Here is a 9,423-nt window from a genome sequence, read left to right on the forward strand (position 1 = left end):
CAAATGAGATTTCAGACAAACTATGAAGTTCACATAAGAAACCAAGAATTTGAAATAGAAATAATGGCATATTATGTTTTCAGACTTATCCTCTTAAATTCCTATTTTGAGGTGAGCTTCATAGGTACATCATGAGCGAGGGAGTAGTATCTAGAATCGAGAGGGTAATGTGGGTTTGGCGTATCTTACTTCCCCATAACTATGCACCATCGTAAGGTATTTGAGTTATATTTATTCAGCTTTTCCAATCGGACATGTTAGGGTAATCTCCAAAATTTTCCTTTATACCCTAGCAAGGTATATTGGGCTACTACAATGAGGGTTAGAGACATAATGCCATTCTTGATGAGGGCTTGATTTATCGACCTCCATATAGCTTGCATGGTTTATGTCGATTGTGAAAATCTCCTATAGAAAAAAAGTATTTTACATACTAAGTGTAATGAACTCACAATTTTGTTAAGATATTGTTTTATGGGTTATTCTTTATGAGACTTTAGAATTTAGTTTTACTTATGATCAAGGTGAGTTCTTTTACACTTGACCTGCATATTTTAAAGTATATTCAACTTCACTTTTACTTATTCCACAGAAAAACATTTTCAAAATCTAAGTGTAGTGACTCACCTAATTTATCAGATTATGCTTTGCTATTTATGTTTTATGATATTCCAGCTTCTAGTTTATTTCGTTCTCTTAGTGAGTCTATTTGCACTTAGTATGCATGTTTTAAGATAGTGCATTGTCTCATTTATACATATTGTATTCACCCCCACTTACTCGGTACATTCCAGAAGTACTGACCACATATATGTCTATGTGGATATGTTGTTTCATAATGTAGGTACCAGAGTTAGCCCATAGTATTATGGTTAGGCATTCATAACTTCCATCCAACAAGTGATTATCTTTATCCGGGGACTCCAATTAGTGTGTAGATTAAGTAATTCATATTTTATCCAGTTGTATTAATTAGGGATAGTTGGGGGTCATGTCTCGACTACCTATAGTCGGTATTAGTCGAGGCTTTATAGACACTCAATCTGAGTTTATATATTCAATTTTAGTTTTGATTTTCTTTTTTTATCATCTAGTGATGTAAATATTTAGAAATAGTAATGTATTGAACAAGTTCACATAATGACATCTCTTTCACTTAATATTTTTAGTTTTATACATTTTATTCAGTTGCTCTCAAATTATGCTAGAATTATGGGTTATCTTGGGATCACTTATAGTTCTAAGCACCGTGTGATATCTGGGGGGAGGGGCAGTTTCAGGGCATTACAAATTTAGTATCAGAGCGCAGAGTTTAAGTTTCCTAGCGTGTTTATAAAATCGTGTCTAGTATATCCTTTCGGAACAATATGGAGATGTTTGTACTTTTCTTCAAAAGGCAATAAATATTTCTCTTCTTTCATACACTAGATCATGCAATAAATTTTTTCTATTAGAAACTTGTGTCGATTCGTGTGTTACTAAAATATCAACCAATTATGACTTATCCTTGAGTTAATGTAAGTAATAAATTCCAATTCCTCCTGAGATGATGTTCTCTAATTTACTTTCAATAACTTCAGAAATCACGCAAAGGTTTAAGAGGAGCCAATTTGTGCATTTTAATTCCTTTAAGTCGAAAGATTACATCCTCTTCCATATAAGTTGTACAGTTAAGATAGAATATGATATGTATTTAGATTCCTCATTAACCCTTCATTACAGATAATACGTCAAAAAAGAGAGTATGACCTTAGATTATTAAATAGAGCTTTCATTGAGGGACATAGTAACGTAGGGTATTATAACCCATAAGTAGTAGAACAACCCAGAGTTGGTAGTATGGATTTAGAAGTATAGTGATAAGAATAGGTAGGGATATCAATTGGTTGAGAGTGTACTGAGGGATCTGTTCATGCTGTTAAGTTAGGATTGAGGTGATATATTTTTAGGTGTTAACTAGAGGGTAGTGAGTATGGTATAGATTTCATGGTAAAAGGTAGAGACGGAGTTAGTAGTTAAGATGACCTAGAGTGCACTTTAATTATAGAGGACTTCTTGATATTATTTCATGGTATTAGAAAAGTATAGGTTATTAATGAAAGTGTTGGTGGTTAAGGATTGTTATTCTAGGCTCCCCCCTGTGGTTGTTGTAAGGAAATTGTTTGGTTCTTGTTGAACTAGGAATATAATTTAGATTCGTAGATGGATAAGTAGTAGTGATGCATGAATAGAGGATATGCTAATTGTAATGACCCTTCTGGTCATTTTTCATATATTTGCTTCTCTCCATTTATATCGCTCCATATCTTCCCCAAGTCATTTATAACTTGCTGGGATCGGCGGTTCGATTACCGAATAGTTTGTTTGATTTTTAGAGACAATTCTCTATTTTGAAGTCTTTGCTTGTTTCAAATTGATAACGGGCAAAAACTTTAATAAAGCGACATTAGATGCAAATTCTAATTGTTCCATTATATTCGGATTATAAATTTTAGGCATGACAGACCTTTTGTTTGAGTACCAATGCACCCGAACTTATTTCGACCTACTGATTGGAAAATTAAAAATTTAAAAGTTTAGATATGGAAACCATATTTGGTCGAAACAAGCTCGGATTGAAAATCCAAATTCGTCAATACGTTTGAAACATAGAATATAGTATGGTTAAATATTTTATTTGTGCAAATTAGAATACGAATGCATCCGAGGCATTGGCCGAAACTTAGAATGATCTTTAATATATTGCAGTAATGTACCATGTACGTAGAAGAGCATCGCGATCCTGAGTTGTGTGGGATTGAGATCACCCTAGCTGAGGGCTTGAAAGGGTTATTTAAATACCCATTTTGGATGGGTATTGGCCATCTTCTTCCTCCATTGAGACCTAGAAACCCTAATATAGTGTAATAACACAAAATTGATCATGATGGGTAATTTGAGAGCTTGATTATTATAACACCCCGTAGCCTTCTTGACTTAGTACCACCCATAGTAGCATGATTTAGGAGCTAACAACCTTGAATATTTTCTAAGTGTTAAATGGACTTAGTCATATTTTAAGCTCTTAAACTTCAATGATTTATAAATTGATCTTTCAAACCCCAAGACATAGACTTTTGAGTTAATTAATATTCAGGGGTGCAAGGGGGATATCTCGGGGGAGTTTTAAATTTTTTGGATGATGTTTAAGACGTGTTTGGATTCAAAAACTAGTAGGTCACCGCGATTGCACTGTGTCGCGTTGCCTAAAGTGGGAAGCCACTTGGTGCATCGTGGTAGGGCACCAAATCAGTTTTCTGCTGAAAGTTTTAAAATTGAGAGGCAGTCTCGTCTTTTCCCAATAACCCTAAGTCATAAAAACAAAAGATTTAAATACTTATAGAGCATCATAGGCTCAAAAGTGATCAGTTTTTCTCATAAAAAACACTAACTCTCTCCAAAAAAACAAAAAAATCAATTTTTAAGTTCAAAATTTCTAAGAAACAAATTAAGATTTGGGTTCCATCCTTCAAACTAAGTGATCTAAGGTATGTGGGGTTTTCCTAAACGACATGGGCATGGTGAAATTATTTTTAATAATGTTTTGAATGTTGAGAAATCATGTATTCATGAAAGGTTTTGAATTACAATAAAAAGCATGAATTATAAACTCTTTTAATGATATAATGTCTTGATCTTGAGGCCTTTCCTTCAATTTGATTGGTACTCATATATAAGTATGTATGCGTTTGAGTTTGAATATTTAATTGAGAGCATAAAACAAATTCAATCCCCCTCTTATTATGATACTTCTTAATTTCACATGTTATGGGTTGTTTAATTGCATGATTTGAAGTATGAGATAAGTATTTTACTATTGTTTTGAACTTGATATTGATTATGAATTGAAAAAGGGTGTTTTCTTGTTTATAATTGTCAATGGAAAAAATTGAAAGAATTGTATGAATGGTAATAAAGGAATTGACCATCATGTATTCAAATATTTAAAAGGGAGAATCTTTAAATAAATTTACACATGTTTTGAAATAAGGACTCCCTTCCATTGTTTAAATATTTTTTATGGTTAAATGATTGAGTTGATTGAAAAATCTAAAGCAGAACATTATAAATGGTTTGAATGAGAAGTTCTGTGGAATGATACGATACAAATGACTTGCAAGTCAGGATATAATGATACCCCATTATGAATTACCCTTAACAGAATAAGAAAAAAGTGGTGTGTAAGTATGATGTATGTTTTCATACAAGAGAATTAAAAATGGGCTTAAAGAGAGTTAGATATTTACCCAAAAAAAGTACGAGTTGAAAGACTCTATGCTAGAAACTGTGATTTACCGATACAGGATTAAGGTACCCTGATTTGTGATCTTGTGTACCTTGATTCATGTTATCCTAAGTTGGGACAATGGCTAGGATCCCTGCGTTGTGATATTATGCACTACCATGACTTGTTGATTTGATTGGGAATTTTGGTACCCTGCTATGTGATCTTACATGCCCTTTTATAGAAACTCACATTCTTACAGCAAACTTAGATTGGGGGCTTGGCTGCCGAGACAAGGGTAGATTCTATATAGCTTGTGGAATTACAGATTGTAGGGTATACCATCTAGCTCAAAAGATAAATAAAGAGTAGAGTCATGATCTCAAGAAAGTGTTTTGAAGTTTATCAAAGAATGCCCATGTGTTTTTCCTCTATTGTATGTAAACTATTTTATGAATTACTGTCACTTATGTTGTATAAAATTCATTATTTTGGGTTGCTCTTTGTACCAGTAGATTTGTACTAACCCCCTATATTTCAAGATCTTAGGCATAGTTTTGGGGTCCTGCTAAGCTGTAGATTGATTTGTTAGACGATTGGAATTGGTAACCCTATCCTATTTTGAAAGGCCTTATATCATGTGATGATTTCATTGTTGTTAGTTTCTTGTCCGATCGGGGACCTTAGCCCAGTTTTCAAATAGATGTTGTTTTCTTTTAGTTAATAGAGATTTTGCAGATAGGTGTGGGATAAATTTGGGTCTTATTAAAATTATAACCATATGCTTTTGTTGAAATTATATGACCATAATTCTTTTTTGTTTTTCCGCATCTTTATAGTATATGGATTGTGTATATGATCGTTAGTTAGAGGGGCTCTTGATCCTTCATGGTTTGGGATATCCGTCGTGGCTAGGGCCTTGGTTTGGGTGCTGACGAACTTTGTATCAGAGTATAATTCATGGTCCCATGGTGTCTGCAAAATCATGTCTAGTAGAGTCTTACTTATGGGTGTGTTGTGCACCCAACTTATAATCAGGAGGCTACTAGACCTTTAGGAATTTTTTCTTATCATTTCATATTCTAGTTCATGCTATAGCGTTGTCCATAAGAAAGTTATCCAAATTCCTTCATTCTTCTAATTTCATGGGCCATGCCTCATTGTCGAGGAGATACAAGTCTAAGATTCTATCTCCCCTAGCGATGTAGTTCTCTCTGATTGAGTTATCCATAAAGTTATGAAATTGCATAAGGAATTGAGAGGAGTCCATGACTTATTTAAAGTGTGGTGATTTAATCTTATAATTCTATCTATATTAGTCGTGCGGTTGAACCTGAGGTATGGAGCGTATTCGGTCTCCTTCTATAAAATTCTTGTTGCAAATGTCATGCATAAGGGTAATTATGTGTAGCAGAATATTGGAACTATATTTTCACCTAAGTAATAGTATATGTTAAAGTTTCATGACCTATAGGTAGTGAAATGGTCCAGAAGTTAGTGACATTAAGTCACAAGGTTACTAGTCAGAGTGAGGGTGACTTTTGCAAAAATAAGTAATCTTAGTTGTATTATCCTTTGATTAAGGGGTGGTTTTTCCTTTTATGGTGGTTGGCTAATATTATAGCAAGATTTATAGAATTGTATGGTAGTCTATGAAGGAAGTGCTTGGCTATGATTATTATTTATTTAAATAAGGGAAGGAGCCTAGAGTGGATAGTTATGGTGGTTATAGAAATCAGTTATAGGTTGTAAATGGAAAGGGGTAGACTGGCCAATAAGTTATGGGTAGAGACTCGTTGGTGTTTTTGGAATTTGGTGATAGTGAGAATTTATACATAGGAAAGTAGACCTAATGTGAGAAGGTATGTAGTAGATATTGAGGTGTAGTAGTAATGTCATGGAGAGGAACTTATGGGTCATAGTTAAGTGAAGTAAGAGACTCAGGTTGATATTTCTATTTGATGGACTAGTACAATATGAGACATGCTTCATCGGTGTTACATGATTGGGGTTAGACAATAGACTTGAACTTTAGATGTGGATTGTGGTGGTAAGAAATATAGTATCTTAAGATTAATGATGTATGTTTTGTGGGAATAAGTAGCAGGCTTAATTTGATGAGTGCAATAGCCTAGATTGGAAACTTGTAGAATAATGAGTGAATGATTATGATGTATATGTATACATGAGAACAGGAGTAAAACGATGAATTATGGTTGAATCATTAAGGGTATAAGAGTATGGGTATAAAAAAATAAGTTGAACCCCTAGGTAGCATGTTGTTAGATATGGTTTATATATGTATAAGTGTTATGTATATCTAGTTCACATTCTTGAATTTTGTAGTATGAAGAAGTCTGGGGAGTTATTGTATGGTGTTCTTTAGAGGTGAATTGAGAAGAAAAAAATAGGTAGGCAATAAACGCCTTTGGTATAGATTTAAAAATGTGTTAAGCTGTGAGTTATGTGATTAGATATGTAGTGCTAGTTTTTTAAGGAGTTAAAGATAAGGTGTTAAGTATTTAGAAGCATAGATGCCCATGCCCATGATAATGTTAGTCACAAGTTGATGACTTTGGGGGTTGGAGGAAGTTATGATTAGTGTCTCTAAAGGGAATGTCCTAGAAAGAATCTAATATCTTTACATTAAAATCATTGAGGGAAGTCTAGCATTTATGTTCATGGTGATACCCCTTTCTATTGAGAGTGGTGGGTATAGAATTGATGAGGGTTTATATCATCATGTTTAGGAGTGTGACTTTGATCTAAGGGGGAGATGATGGATTAAAGTAGTTCCCAAATTTTCTTCTGATGTCTAGATTCAATTAAGAATCATGATAAATCAATTCCTATTCAAGCAAGCTCCTCCTACTTTAGTATAAATGGACCTCTATCAATGTCTTATGTATTCAAGTCCTTTCTATGTCTAAGGTTTAAGCTCTCTATGTAACTCATGTCATGCATCTACCTCCAAACTAGAAGCAATAATGTCCCTCAGTGATCTAATATTCCAAGTATCCAAGCTCTAAGCTATGTTGCTTATAAACTATAAATATGTGTCCCAAATCATGCTTGGTTCAAAGAAACTATGTTTTTGTATATTGCTAATTCATTTATGGTTGGGATTAGCCAAATAGTAAAGTTATGCGAACTCATGACTATTTTAGCTCTAAAAATGAGAAGTGATAGCTTCGAGTAGAAGTCTTTATCTCAATCGTCCACTACATGAATTCCAAACTTATGCTATACGACTCATGATGTAAGCACTCGTGTTTCCCACTATGGTCTATCCTGAGGACTCATGCTATGTTGTGTTTATGCAATAGCATCCCCCTACTTACGATCCAGACATATGATATATGAATCACTTCGTGATTTTATCGTATTTTCACCTTATGTCCCACCTTCAGTAGATCAACAAATATGAGTATTGATTGAGTAGTGTTTCTCCCATTCATGATGCTTGTGCTCAGGTCCTTTAATGATCCTCCATATGTTAGTATGATGGTGGTTATAGAAGCATAGTAGTGTGTTAGGTGGGGGAGTAGATGATTTTGAAGATGAAAATTTTGATGTCATTTCTTGAGCTAAGGTTATAGTAGATGGGGGAAGAAGGATATGAACTTTCATTATGAGAAATAGTTAGGAAGGAGATATATGGAGAAAATCTTGGTGAGAATGATTGAATTGACTGGTCTTAGTAGGGAGATCCATGAAGTGGGTGTAGTAATGATAGGTTTGAATGTTATGATTGATGAAATCACAAACCAATGTGCTATGTGGTTAGTGCTCCCTGAATTAAAACCCGAGGGTGTTTGATGGAAATAATAAAGAGAAGTAATATCTTTAAAGGGATGTAGGTTATGAGGTCCCATAGCTTAAGATAGAACCTCTTTTCTCTGAGCTAGGTTTCAACATAAAAGCACTATGCGGCGGGACTAAAACTTGTATGGTTAGATATGTACTGTGAAAATTGTAAGCTGAAAATGATGAGGCATGTAATTTATTATTTGGGGCATAGACAAGTAGTGTCTCTAAGTTTAAGTCTTTTTGTTGTATCTTGTAAAATGGAGAATGCTTCTATTCATATGTCCCACGAGAATCTCATCTCATGTCTTGTACCAATCATAACAGGTTGAGGATTCTTTGGAAAATTCATGCCTTATAATGTTTTAATCATGTAACACAAAACACATGCGAAGATCTTGTCAATGTCAAGTTTCGTTATCTCATGTTTCATGCTTACACATTTCCCTAGGCGTTATCATGAAGCTCGTTTGATTCCTTCACATATTTTGTTAAGGATAAATTTTCAATGAGAGATTACGTTCTTTATTCTACACTTTTAGAGGTTCAAAAGACCCTACCCATCATTCGGGGATGAATCATCCCAAGGGGGAGATAATATAACACCCTGTAGCCTTCTCGACTTAGTACCGCACTTAGCAGCATGCTTTAGGAGCTAACAACCTGAAATTTTTCCTAAGTGTAAAAAGGATTTAGTCATATTTTAAGCTCCTAAACTTAATTGATTTCTAAATCAATCTTTTTGACCCCGAGACATAGATTTTTTAGTTGATTCACATTCAGCGGTGCAAAGGGGATGCCTAAGAGGAGTTTTGGATCTTTCGGATGAGGTTTGAGACGTGATTAAATTCCCAAACTAGTAGGTCACCATGATTGCACCGCGTCGCGGTGCCTAATATGGTAAGCCACTTGGCGCATCACTGTAGGACACCAAATTGGGTTTCTGCTGAAAGTTTTAAAACCAAGGGGCAGTTTTATCTTTTCCTTACAGTCCCATGTTGTGAAAATAGAAGATTTAAAATTTATAGGGCATCATAGGCTCAAAAGTGATCAGTTTTTATCATAAAAAAAACCCTAACATTCTCCCAAATATTAAAAAAATCTATATTTAAGTTCAAGATTTCCAAAAATGAATCAAGATTCGGGTTTCATCCTTAAAACTAAGTGATCTAAGGTACGTGGGGTTTTCCTAAACTAAATGGGCATGGTGAAATCATTTTTAATAATGTTTTGAATGTTGAGAAATCATATATTCATGAAGGATTTTGAATTACAATAAAAAGCATGCATTATAAACTCTTTTAATGATATAATGTTTTGGTATTAAGGACTTCCCCTAAATTTAATTGGTA

The sequence above is a fragment of the Capsicum annuum genome, unplaced genomic scaffold (genome assembly GCF_002878395.1).
Source record: "Capsicum annuum cultivar UCD-10X-F1 unplaced genomic scaffold, UCD10Xv1.1 ctg2833, whole genome shotgun sequence".
Taxonomy (NCBI): Eukaryota; Viridiplantae; Streptophyta; class Magnoliopsida; order Solanales; family Solanaceae; genus Capsicum; species Capsicum annuum.